The sequence below is a fragment of the Aythya marila genome (genome assembly GCF_965140915.1).
Source record: "Aythya marila genome assembly, chromosome: 2".
NCBI classification, from domain to species: domain Eukaryota; kingdom Metazoa; phylum Chordata; class Aves; order Anseriformes; family Anatidae; genus Aythya; species Aythya marila.
Genome location: NC_139043.1, coordinates 59,643,608 through 59,655,667, shown reverse-complemented (window position 1 = coordinate 59,655,667; position 12,060 = coordinate 59,643,608). Strand labels below are relative to the sequence as shown.

At 42.2% G+C, this 12,060-nt stretch overlaps 1 protein-coding gene across 2 annotated transcripts in view; it reads left to right on the top strand.

The window, feature by feature from the left end:
- Positions 1-3,463: 3,463 nt before the first annotated feature.
- Positions 3,464-12,060, top strand: part of RALA (RAS like proto-oncogene A) — a 28,234-nt gene continuing 19,637 nt past the window's right edge. The window contains exons 1-2 of one of the 2 annotated variants that reach the window (XM_082753296.1): positions 3,492-3,530; positions 11,724-11,813. The gene's annotated coding sequence lies outside the window, so the exon portion shown is untranslated. Of the gene's footprint in view, positions 3,531-11,723; positions 11,814-12,060 lie in introns of both variants that reach the window. The other variant, XM_082753297.1, reaches the window with a different exon arrangement.

Here is a 12,060-nt window from a genome sequence, read left to right as displayed (position 1 = left end):
GAATACATGCTGGATTTGAGCCTGGTGGTTTCTATTCTTCGGTCCTGCTACTGAGAAACTCCATTAAATCACAAATACATTTCACACATCCTTATGCATTGGTAATAAAATGTATAATAAATTCTAATACGGTTGTGCAGCCAGCATAAAAGAGAAGAACTTACCCGTAATACCAAGAAATCGTACTAACCCTGTATTGATTTCAGCTCAGGAATACTTCACAACACAAAGGCCTACACACCCACAGGCACAGCAGATGCCAGGCTAATCGATCCTGCACTGCATTTGGAGGGTGGGAGTCCTCGAAAACAAGTAAGTGGTTTTGTTCCCTTTCTATTTTGTCCCTTCAAAAAATGAAGTCTCTCTCACCTTGGAAGATTTATTGAGATTCTGAATGAAGAACAAACATTTTATGTGTGGTAAGGTGGTAAAGACTGCCTTTTCTAAAGGCCATGATTCATGTCAACAGTAATCTAAGATAAAATTACAGTGTTAAATTATGTATACTTTAGATATATATTGTGTGCTATAAAATGTATGCTAGCATAAAGAAAACAAGTATGTTTTGCTTTTAAATTTGTTCTCTGGATAAGGAAGTTGCACATCAATTTTTATTTTTTTTTTCCCCAAAGATTTGGGCTTGTTTTGCATATTCCATCGTATCTTCAGCTTTTTAAAATAATTGAAATTCTTGCATCAGTTGATTTCTTAGTTTATTATGATATCTAATGAATACTAGTAGCATCTAATTAATTAAATCTCTGCTTAATTACACTTTGTAATTTTTCTATGCAAGTATTTCTCGTGTAGAGCTGTGCTGGCACATACACTAATACATTAAAAAAAAATAATAATAATTCATATATCCTTAGGGCCACACAGCAAGTGCCTGCTACATCCTCTGTAGGGTTTTAGGTGCCCGCTGTAGCATTTAAATACCAGAGAGCACTGAGTTATTCAGACTTGCATTTACCTTGGGCTGCCCAACCCTGTGCAGTCAATGAAGAGGATTAGTAGCAAAAGGCACTCTCCTCTGACATTCCAATTGCTCTGTAACACTGAAAAGCCAGAATAACGCCCTAAAATGTCATGGGTGCTGTAGAGATGCTTTCACTAAGGCCACTTGCTAGCAACTGAATGGGAAATATTCATGTAATGCATTTCCATGGAAATATTTATGCTAGTTTGGGGTTAAAGAGCTCATTTTTTTCCACTTGGTTTAGGCAAGGTGCCAGGGGACATTTTACGCATAATGAGGATTTTGCTATAAATTGTTTTTTATTGCATTACAATACGCAGCTTGGACCACAGAAGAAAAAAAAAAAAAAAAGAAAATCAGAATAAAATGACATTTGTTATCTCAAATAAGATAGCTCTAAAGGGAGATCAAAAGGACAAAAGCTATGCCTATGCTACCAAGCAGTGTAGTGCAGAAGGAGCATATCTACCAACTTTGTAGATATGCTCCTTCCAAGTTGGTAGTTGGTTAGAAACAGTTGGCATTGAGGACCTGACAGCCATACTGTATGTATTACGGGGAGGAGATGATTTTGGTCCAACTCGACCAGCTCCGGTCTGGTCCTGTGGACAGAATGTCTATTAATGGTGGAAGCACACTCCTGCAGTACGTCTTAGTCTTAGTGTCTCATCCTAAACAAATCCAGTGTGTGTGTTCCAGGGCATTCTTCGATCCAAACCAAATCAGAGTAAAGCAGGACAATCCAGAGCTTAGTTTCAGAGGTGCACTGCCAACCTGAACCATTAACACTAGTGACCAAAAGAATGTATTTGATATTTTTTTAATTATCATCCAAACTGCTGTTAAAATCAATAGAAAGACTTGGTTGATTTTAGCAACAGGGTTTCCTTTTCCTCCACACAAGGTGGAGGTAAAGGATACAATTACTAGACAATAAAAGATGAAGGGAACAAGAAAGGGAGAATAGGAGTGCACATGCATGTTGTCATTCACCAGAGATGCCTTTTCCACGATTAAGCATCTTTAAAGCTGTGTGATTTCGGGGCATGGTTGAATGTGGATTCTGAAGATGGGAAATAATCACTGGAGGCAAATTTAACATCCTGATCTTGGTGTCTCTGGACACTTGGAAGTATTAAACAGCTGCAGACCACAGTATTAATGACACCAGAACTATGACTCAGCCGCTCTTCCAAAGAAAGTGTTCTGCAATGTGTATTAGGAATTAAATTAATACAGCGTATAAGTACTAGAAGAGATGCTGAATTTGGACCAAGATTCCATGAAGCCCACTGAGTCAGTATGTGTACAGAGTCATGCTACCACTCTTCCAACATTTTTATGCTTTCATTAAAAGACTAAGTGTAGCTAGCATGCAGATTTTCCCCCGTGGTGAAATATCAAAAATGTTTTGTGTCTCGTTTTGGCTGTTGTGTTGATTTGGTATTATCAGCTTACTTTTTTTTTTTTTTTTTTTTTTTTTTCTTCTCCAGTTAACAGGATCCAACATTTCTTTGCGTAAATGAACGTATTCTGGTAATAAATTGGAAAGAACCGCATCTGGATTGCTCTTTTATTGCCAACAGTTTCTCCGACTCTGTGGAGTATGCAAAAATTAGCTCATACTGAAACACGAGGCCAAAGAAACTAAATCCTAGAGGGAGATGGCCTAACACAGGCTAAATGTTTAAGATGTTAGAACTCACAGAAAGCTGAGCACAAAGGACAACAAAGAAGGTTTTTAAGTGCACCTGCTTGGCAGATTGCACACAAAGGTGGCATTATGTAGAGGTGGAAGGTTTCCAGCGGAGGTGATAAAAACTGGAGCTTCCAGACCTGGAAACAAGGTGCTGCCAAGGAATCGCGAGGAGGGGGGATGCAGTCAAGACAGTTTGTGTAGCCCTGATCACATTCTCCCCTCATTTTTATCAATGTTTTGAAAAAAAAGTCAGCTGGCTTCAATGCCAATTGCCACAGGTATTCAGTGAGGTGAACGTTGTAGTGGCTACAGCCTGTAAACCAAAAATAGACGCTGAGCACTCATTTTGTGTATTGTGCTTAGGTGACATTGCATCACTTACATTATGTTCATATGATCACCCTGCGTTTACACAAAGCTCCCACTCCAGTCACCGATTTAATGGTGGAGGACGCAGTTTACTGAGGGGTTGCTGTTGTTAGTTGAGTTATTGTTATGTGGAAGCCCTCCTCTCTCCCTGGTTTATTTGGCAGCCCTAAGCCCTTCATGCACCGATCCAGCTAGTAGAAACCCCATAATCTATCACCCCCGGTGCTTCGCGTTCCCTCCAGCTGTCCCCTCGGCGCTGAGGGGCACGGCTCCACCCGCTGTCCCCCACCGCCCCCTCAGGCCGCCATGACAGGGCCGCGCCCCGGCGGAACCGGCTCCCCCCTCCCTCCCGGAAGCGGGTTCCGCCCGGCGGCCGGGGGGCGTGGCCAGGGCTCCCGGTAGCCCCGCCCCTCGCGTCCCGCCCCGCCCGCTCGCCCCGCGGGCCCCGGAGCTCGCCCCGCGCCGCCGCCGCCGCCGCCGCAGGTGAGGGGAGACCGGGACCGGGAGCGGGGCCGGGAGGGGGAGCGGGGCACGGCACCACCGCGACACCCGCCCCGGCCTCCCGCCCCTCCCAGACACCCCGGGGACGGGCGGGAGCACCCGGGGGGTGTCGCGACGCGGGCGGGGTGTCGCGATACCCGGGGGATTGTTGTGACTCGGGAACGTGTCGCGACATGGGGGGGGCGTCGCGAGCGCATCGAGGGAGAGGGAGAGGGCTGGGTTGGCTCCGGTGGGCCACCCCCACCCTCCCCCATGGCGGACAAAAGGCTCGGTGGGCCCCCCGCGTAGGAGCACCCTTGGGTGCTGCCGCGGCTGGGCGAGCCGCGAGAGGGGGGGGGCTCCGGTAGCAGCCCCCGGCCCCGGCTCCTTCCCTCCTCGTAGGGCGAACGGGCCAGGCACCGCCTGAGCCCCCCTGCCCCAGCTGGGTGCCCGCCGCCGAGCACCCCTGGGTGCTTCTGGTAGGAGGGCAGTGGGCTGGAAGCGACCCCCGAGTGCTCAGCCTCTGCGTGCTGCAGCGCCCAGCCTCGCGGTCCCCCGGCTGGGAGCGGTACGGTTGGCTGCTGGTGAGGTGGGTGGGTAGGTTATGGAAAGGTCTGCAGAAAAAAAAAAAAAAAAGAAAAAAAGAAGAAAACAAGCTCAGCAGCGGCTCTTCATCATTTTCGGTCAACTTTCAGGCTTTTTGGGGAAAGAGGGGAGCTGCGTGGACTTGGAGAAGGTACTGATGTTCCTGTAGTTATTAGCACAAATAATAGCGATTCTTCTTTAAAAATCACGTTTCTTCTTTTCAGCCTAATTGACCTAATAGCACGCACCCCAACACCAAAACCCTGGGAAGTTGCATGTGTTCCTAATAGGTGGCAGAGGAATTACACGACACCTAATGGCAGAAGTTACAGGGGTTGCTAGTGTTGGTGATGTTTGCCTTTTATCCCCCTCCATGAAAATGAAAGAGGTGTGCTGTTGCACAAAACAGTCAAAAAAAGCCCTCAGTACTCTGCATGAGAAGTCAATGGTGGGGCTAAATATGCTGTGACATTAAATAGTGACCGTGCGCCTTTACTAATACAAATTCCTTCATCTCAGTCTTCGCTTTGCCATGTTCCTCTAAATTTGAGGAGGGGAAGATACAACTCTTTTAGGATGAAATCAGTATTCTAAGAGTTGCTTGCGCTTTGGCACTGTTCAAATAAGGTCTTTCTTGTTTTCCTAAACCTTAAGGAGAGTGTCTCTAGCCACAGAGGAGAAAGCTAGAATGTGGGCTTGCCATGCATTTGTTGTAATCTGTTACCTGTGGGCATGTTCTCTTTATATACATAATCCATAGAAATTGGTTGTCTGGGGGAGAAGGTGGAGTCAGGATGGTGAGAGATGTGGCTCTGCAGATAAGGCAGTGCTGGCTAAAAGCAACTAAAGGGGAATATGAGACTGTTAAATAAGCGTTGTTATAGGCCTTGCAGTGACCTGAGTCTCCCCTGTATTCAGACACCCATCCATAAGAACAGTTCTGCTCTTAACTGGCGCTAAGCCATCCTCTGACACCCCTGCAGTGACTTTTTTTAAGGGGCTGCCCTGAAGCAGGAGTGTTCTGTCTGAGATGAGCCTTTGCCCCTGTTAAATTTCAAGTGCGTCTGACTTGGAAGGTAGAACTGCTGAAGCAAAGGATGTTGCCGCCTTAGAAACTGATGTAGCCCGCTCCTTGGTATCAAAGAGTAATGTAGGTACGGTGTCTGGTTACGTCAGAAGTTGTCCAGGCAAACATTTCGGCTGATTGCCAACAGCATTGTTTTCCCCGCGGCTTCACAATTGAAGAAGAAATAATTGTATGAGAAAAGTCATGTAACTCGGTGATCGGATTTGTTTGTTTTGCCAACCAAGCCAGTGCTATAGGATGTAGTGGACCTGTTGTGTTCTGGGCAGGGAGCTTCCCACCCCCTGGAGAGCGCTTACAGCCAACTTCCAGCAAACTTCTGATGGCTCCAAGCTATTGAAATTACTTTGCATCTAAATTGAGATCTATTTTAAGTGAACAAGGTAGTTCGGTATGCTAGTGACAGCTTTCTAGTGAATATATTACGGCCTACCCACATCACACGCACAATTATGGGACGACTGTTTTAAGTCTCCTTCCTACCTTATGAAGAATGGATGTAAGGAACCAAGAAAATAGAGAGTCGGTCTAATTACCGCAACTCCACTGAAAGTTCTGCAAAATGTTGTATGAATTATTAAGGAGGGAAGAATGGCTATATGTTATTAGTCTGCCTGATGCGGTGTTCAAGAAAATCAGCTCTTGGGGTGGTAGGTCTAAAATGTTACTGCTAGGTTTTACTGTCTGCAGAATCTGAAACTTCCAGTTTTGGTTTGCAGACAGCCCAGGGAGTTGTTAAATCTTGGTTTGCTTCTTATGTTTTCTCAACTTTTGGGAGTGGGAGTGAGCACCTACCAACCAAGGCTTTGTTGGTGGTCACACCTATTTGTCAGATCTCTTTGGTAGCCACGAACCCAACAATCAGAGCATTTGGCTTATATGGCTGAGTCTTAGAAGCCCTGCACAAGAGCAAAAAAATCTGAAGAGAAAGCAGTGCTGGATTTAGGAGTGGAAGCAAGTAGGGAAGAAGTGTGGTTTCAGCTAAGTAATACTGCACTACAACTTCCTGATGAGAGAGGATTGATTGCCCTTGCATACAGCCTGGCTTAGTCTTTGTTACTAATGTTTTGTTTTGGATTAGTTTTATGTCCGTCAAGATTTCTAGCACCTCTCGGGCAACAGATTGGTATGCTGTGCACAGAGGGGAAAAATGGAGAAACAGGTGTGTAGGAGATGTTAGGCAATGTAAAGAGGAAGTGTAATGAGCGACAGTTACTATAGAGAATTCAAAATAAGCTGTGCTGTAATCAGTTTATGATGGTAATGTGGAGAGGAGCCAGGAATGCAAAGAAGGTAGCACAAACAAGATATGGAGTTGGTTGCGTAGTAACTCTGCAATCGGTACTTAGTAGAATTGATGATGCTTATTTTGTGATATTGGCTCCTTAGTTCAGCGATTACAGTATAAATTGAATTCCTACCGGTACAGTTCATTTAGCACATTGTGTTTTTTCTCCTTACCAGTAAGCTTACTACTACATCATCTGATGCAACAGTGTGGAAATGCCTGGTGCAGTGGCCCACAAGGTTTCGATAAAAAATTGCGAGTAAATGCACCGTATGACCAAACTGGCATTTCTGCAAATTACGGAAAATGTGATTTTGCAAAGGAGCTCGGTACCTGTGCTTGGTAGGTAGGTAGAAAGGATCTGCCACGCGTTCAGGCCTCGGTACCTGTTTCACTTTACTCTCTGAAATGCTAGCTGTCCCCTTCTGTGCTGCTGTTAGACTTGATCTTTAACTCTGATCCTTGTCTCCAGTAGTCTGAGAATGCTTATGAGTAACGCCCACGTCAACACTAAACAGAGTGCGGTAAACATGGAAGTCTTCCAGGCACGGAGCTTCTATTGAGAGCAGTAAGAGCCAGCTACACATTGTATCACCTGCTCTTTGCCAGTGCTCCTGTTGAACGGAGCCCATTGGGCAGCACATAGTAAGGCTAACCTGTCGTTTCAGGGTTGTGCAGTCCTCTCGGCATAGCTCTGCTCTTCCCTGGGAAGGGTGGTTAGTGTGGAAGTAGTTCATTCCAGCCAAACTTTCCCCGGTGGAATTTATTTCAGGCTTTAAAATGAAATAAGCTATACAGACCAAAAAACAGTGTTATTGTGACTGACTTCTGCAGGCATGCAGTGCCGGTCCCAAAAAACACCCTTGACCAAAAAACACCACCTTGACGTGGTGCTGTGGAAGCTGTTTGACTAGATGGACCCAAAGGCTCTACTCAAAGCAAGGGTGGGAGAAGCTCATCCTTAATCACTTGTCACTGTTACTATGGATGTCAAAGTAAGCAAAATTGGATACTGAATGAAAGCAATTACTGTGTGCCAGAGCTGTTTTGGTACCACACCACTAAATTAGAAAGTTTTTATGTACTTAACCACCTAAATTAATTCCACTTTTGTAATGTAACATGCAAGTAAAACTTCATTCCAACCCTCAGGACTCTTGGTTTTTAAGAAATAACTTTAAATTGTACACTCTAACAAGCAGTTTCTGTGAGGTCAAAATTTGTATTTAACAATATCTCGATGAAGACTTTAATGCAGTGCTCCAGTGACTGGACCAGTGTGATTATTACTGTTAGCTCAGTAGTCATTATTGCAATTTAACTTCAAAAACGTAAATGTATAAAAGGTCTGAGATTTATCACTGTTTTTAAATGTATAATACAAGGGTGGTTTGGGGCTTTTTTTTTTTTTCTCCACTGATGTAATTTACATTGGGAAATCACTGATGCAGCACTGGTCCATATCAGTATTAATTGTTGAAGCCTCTTTTCTTCATCTTTTGGTTGTGTATTTATTTATTTTTTCCCTGCTGCTAATCAAACACGATGGCTCTGAGATTCTAGTTCATTCATATGCACTGGAAGTAAGGTACATAATAAAATAGGAAAACTTAACCTAGGAAGAAAACACTCCAGTCTGGACTCCTCCTCTATACAGACCTGCATGGTCGTTCAGAATTTAGAGAGCAAATGCATTAGGCTAAATATCAGAAATGACTTTTCATTAAGCAAGTTCACCCTCTAAAATTATTAAACAGCATTGCAGTGAAAAAAAAAGATGGCATACATGTAACTTTCATCATGAAATTCAGTGTGGGCTGGAACATCTTGGAGTACCAGAATAGGAAGATATGCACTGTAACTTGTTGACATGCATAAAATGGTATTACTTGATTGTTTTGTCCCTGTTAATTGAAGACTACAAAAAGAACAATAATGGCTTTAAGAAAGCTACTGGTCTGAATTACTACTTTGGTTTGCATCAGTACTAATTTAGTTTTAACTGTAGTTCAACACAAGGAACCATTTTCAGAACAATTCATTCAAAAATACAGTTGCATTTGTTTCAGAAGTATTAAAAATCCAAATGATTTGTGTAGCTGCAGTGTTCTTTCTGGGAAGAACTTGGGTCTTTCAGTTGTGGTTGTGTAGCAGAGCTTGAGCTATCACGGCTCTTTGGACTTAGAGGAGTTAAATTCTAAATCTTCATCCAAGTCACACCTCAGTCCTCTTGTTTAAGTCTTGTCTTGATAATAACTTGGCTCTTATGTTGTGATCTGTGCTTTTTACCCTTCTTTTACTGCTGTGAGGAGGGAAGAAACTCGCTTTTGACCCATACATATGGTACATCTTTAATGTTTCTGTGCTTTGTTTAAAAAAAAATAAGTAATAATCCCATAGCAGACATTGCTGGTGGGTATTTCCTGTGTTCACAATAGGAGGGTTATGAGATTGATGTTCTTCAAGAGCTGATCCAGAAAGTGTTATAGGAAAGCCTGTATGTGTATTCCCATGTGACTGGCTCCTTGTCAACCAGTAACTCTAAATGAGTGCGTATAGTTATTAGCTTTACTGGTAGGGTTTACAGTTACAATTACACTTAAATAATGATTTTGTAGGGCAGCTGCTTACCAAAATGCTAGTATTTCTCAGCCACTTTTTGTCCAACTACTGAAGAGTGGGATATGCAATGTTTCTTGAAATCATTCAAAAAGTTTAGAGGGTCCTGCTTTTTTTATTATTATTATTATTTTATTTTTTATTTTATTTTAAAGAAACTTCTTTACTGTCCTGTCTCTGTCTCTTTAAAGGCTTTTCTTTTGGATCCTGTTGCCAAACTTGATCTTCTTAGGTAATCGTTGGTTTGGCACATGTTGAACTTTTGTAGTAGAAAAGCATCTGTTTTTGTTAAGATTGCATGAAGGCTTAACCCTGTTGTCTTTTCTGTCTTGCAAGGGCTGTTCTTAATAGCTCTCAAAGTCAAATGGGACAGAAGAATGAAATAACCCAAGAAGAGCATTATTCTCTGCAAGGCAAACTAGTTAGGACTGAGACCATGTGTGTAATGTGCGTAGTTTAAGTGAGTTTCTTCAGGCTGGAGTATTTTGAAAAGAACTGCAAAACCAAATTAGTATTAGCGATCTTACGTGTAGTTTGGCAAATTTGAAGAAAACCACCAACTGCTTGGTGAACAAAGTTTAATATTGTAATCTTTCAAAGACTTTTTTTTTTTTAAAAAAACACATTTGGGGGAAAAAATAATTATTGGAGGAGAAACTGAAGCAAGAAACAGTTTTGCAGCCAAATACTAGGATTTTTAAAGAAATATGAACAGTGAAATACAATATAATACAGTGCTGAAATATTCATAACTGTCCCAGTCAGGCTAGCATAGTTATTCTCTGATTTGTCAGTAATTTGAAGGAGAGATTTTCAGAAACTTGATTTCTCTTTCTCATCAGACTGAGGTCTTTCCTGCTGGCCATTATCTGTGAACAACGAACTGGGTTTTAATGAAGCTAACTCTTCGAGAATTTGTGCGGGACTCAGCCTTTATGTATATTAGGGAGAAAGAAATAAATCCCTAAGGGAAAAAGGATGTAGAATTAGGTTCTGACTCTGCAGAACTGACACTGTTAGAAGTTATTGCAGCTGAATCGAGAGCATGCAAGTGATCAGCTGGAAAGAAAATGTTTTCATAAGTCAGCAGTAGGGAAGGTTTTTCAGGCCAGAGGAAATCCTATATTACACGGTGCAATGTTGAAAAGGTGTTAGGTCACATGCTTCTCATTGGATTTTAAATGTTCATGGGTGCTGAAAGGAATACAGCTCATACTTAGTGTTTAGTGTTGCAACGTGTAGGTTTAACTCAGTTAAATGTTGACAGAGATACCAGATTTTGCCCTAGACAGTTCTTCCCTGGAGGGACTGACCTTTACAATAAACTGGCTGTGGTTAGTGAGCGCTGCTAGAATGCCATTGTCGTTGTTGTGTCGTGTGGCTGACCACAGGAAGAGAGACGCTTGAGACCCATCTAGTGATGTGTACCATCCTTACCGTTGCTTGTTCTAAGATTTCTTGAATTTGGTGTGTGATTGCAAAACTAGTTATGTTTTTGATATCTGCTTTACCTGGTTACCCAGGAACTCTGGAATGCACATCATGTTTGCTTCTGCATTCAGAGATCAATCTGTGATTTTCATGTGCATTTCTGTAATAGAAAGAACGCTTTTTTAGAGATTGTTATGTTAAAACTTAGAAAATTTTATTCTTTTAAGTCATTTAACAGTTCTGCAGTGTTTTGAATTATGTGCACGGTAAGAGCTGTAGGAATTCAAGTGAGAACAAAAAACAATTTTTGAAGTTACTTTACATTTTCAGAACATTTAACTTGGAAATGTCTTCTGCCCTACAGCAGAAAAAAAATATCAGTATTTTAAGCAGGACAAAATCAAAACCGCTTTGCATGGGGACTTAATGTGGAAAGTGATGAATTAACCTGAACGTTAAAAACTTCATGCTAAGTTAATGAACCAAATGCCATCCATTTCTATCAACTGTCTGTTTTATGTCCATAGTACGTGAAATAGCCATTAAACTCTACCATTATCACATGACTGGCAAGTATACATTGAACTAAAAGGCAATTAATTGCTGATTGGGTCTTTTAGGTCTACCACACTGACTGCCAAATTCTCAAATGATAAATATAATAGTTTAAGAATAAACTGTGTCCAAGATTGGGAGGGATCAGACTTAATTGTATTTCAGCTTCATGAGTGTCGTATTAATATGCAATGTCAGGTCTACAACCACTTGTGCATTTGAATCACCTTCTCAAAAGGTTAATTACAAGTCCTCGTGTATTTGCAAACCAGTCTCATTCACGGAGTCATGCATATGAAATCCTTTTGCCATGAATAAAACAGAAAAATTATTAGGATTTTAGGCAGAGCAATTTACACTGTACAGAATGTAAACAGGAGGGGGGGACTTACTGGAACATATATGGCTGCAAAAGTTATGCTCTTACAGTACTACTACAAAAGAGTACTTACACATTTGCAATGGGGTGGTACAACAGATGGTAAAGTCATACAATGATTAAGTAACTTACTTTGCCAAGTCAGATTTCACTAATGAAATTTGTTTGCTACAGCTGGATGATTCCTCAGCGGAATAAAAGGATTTTTTTTTTTTTTTTTGAAATGCAAAATCCAACACACTCCTATTTTGTTAGGTTCCAGTTGGCTGGTGCATTGATGCAGTCTGCCTGTGGAGAGGGAGAACGCTTGCCTGTATTTGTGAAGAGGAGACGGAGAATTTAGTGGTACCTGCTTCGTGATGTCTCTTGCTAATAATCTGTGTTTGGTCCTGTGTGCTTGCACCACTTGTGCTGCGGCCTTTGATGTAAATGTGCTTGTACCTGCTGAATCACTTATTCCTGCATCTGTCATTGCCAAAAGCCAATTAAGAAAAAGAGTGGGGATTACTTGTTAGGATAAGTTGGTATTCTGACTCTGCTTTTGTTGAAACTTTGTCCAGCTGGGCACTGGTCACACAGAAGAAGGCGGTAT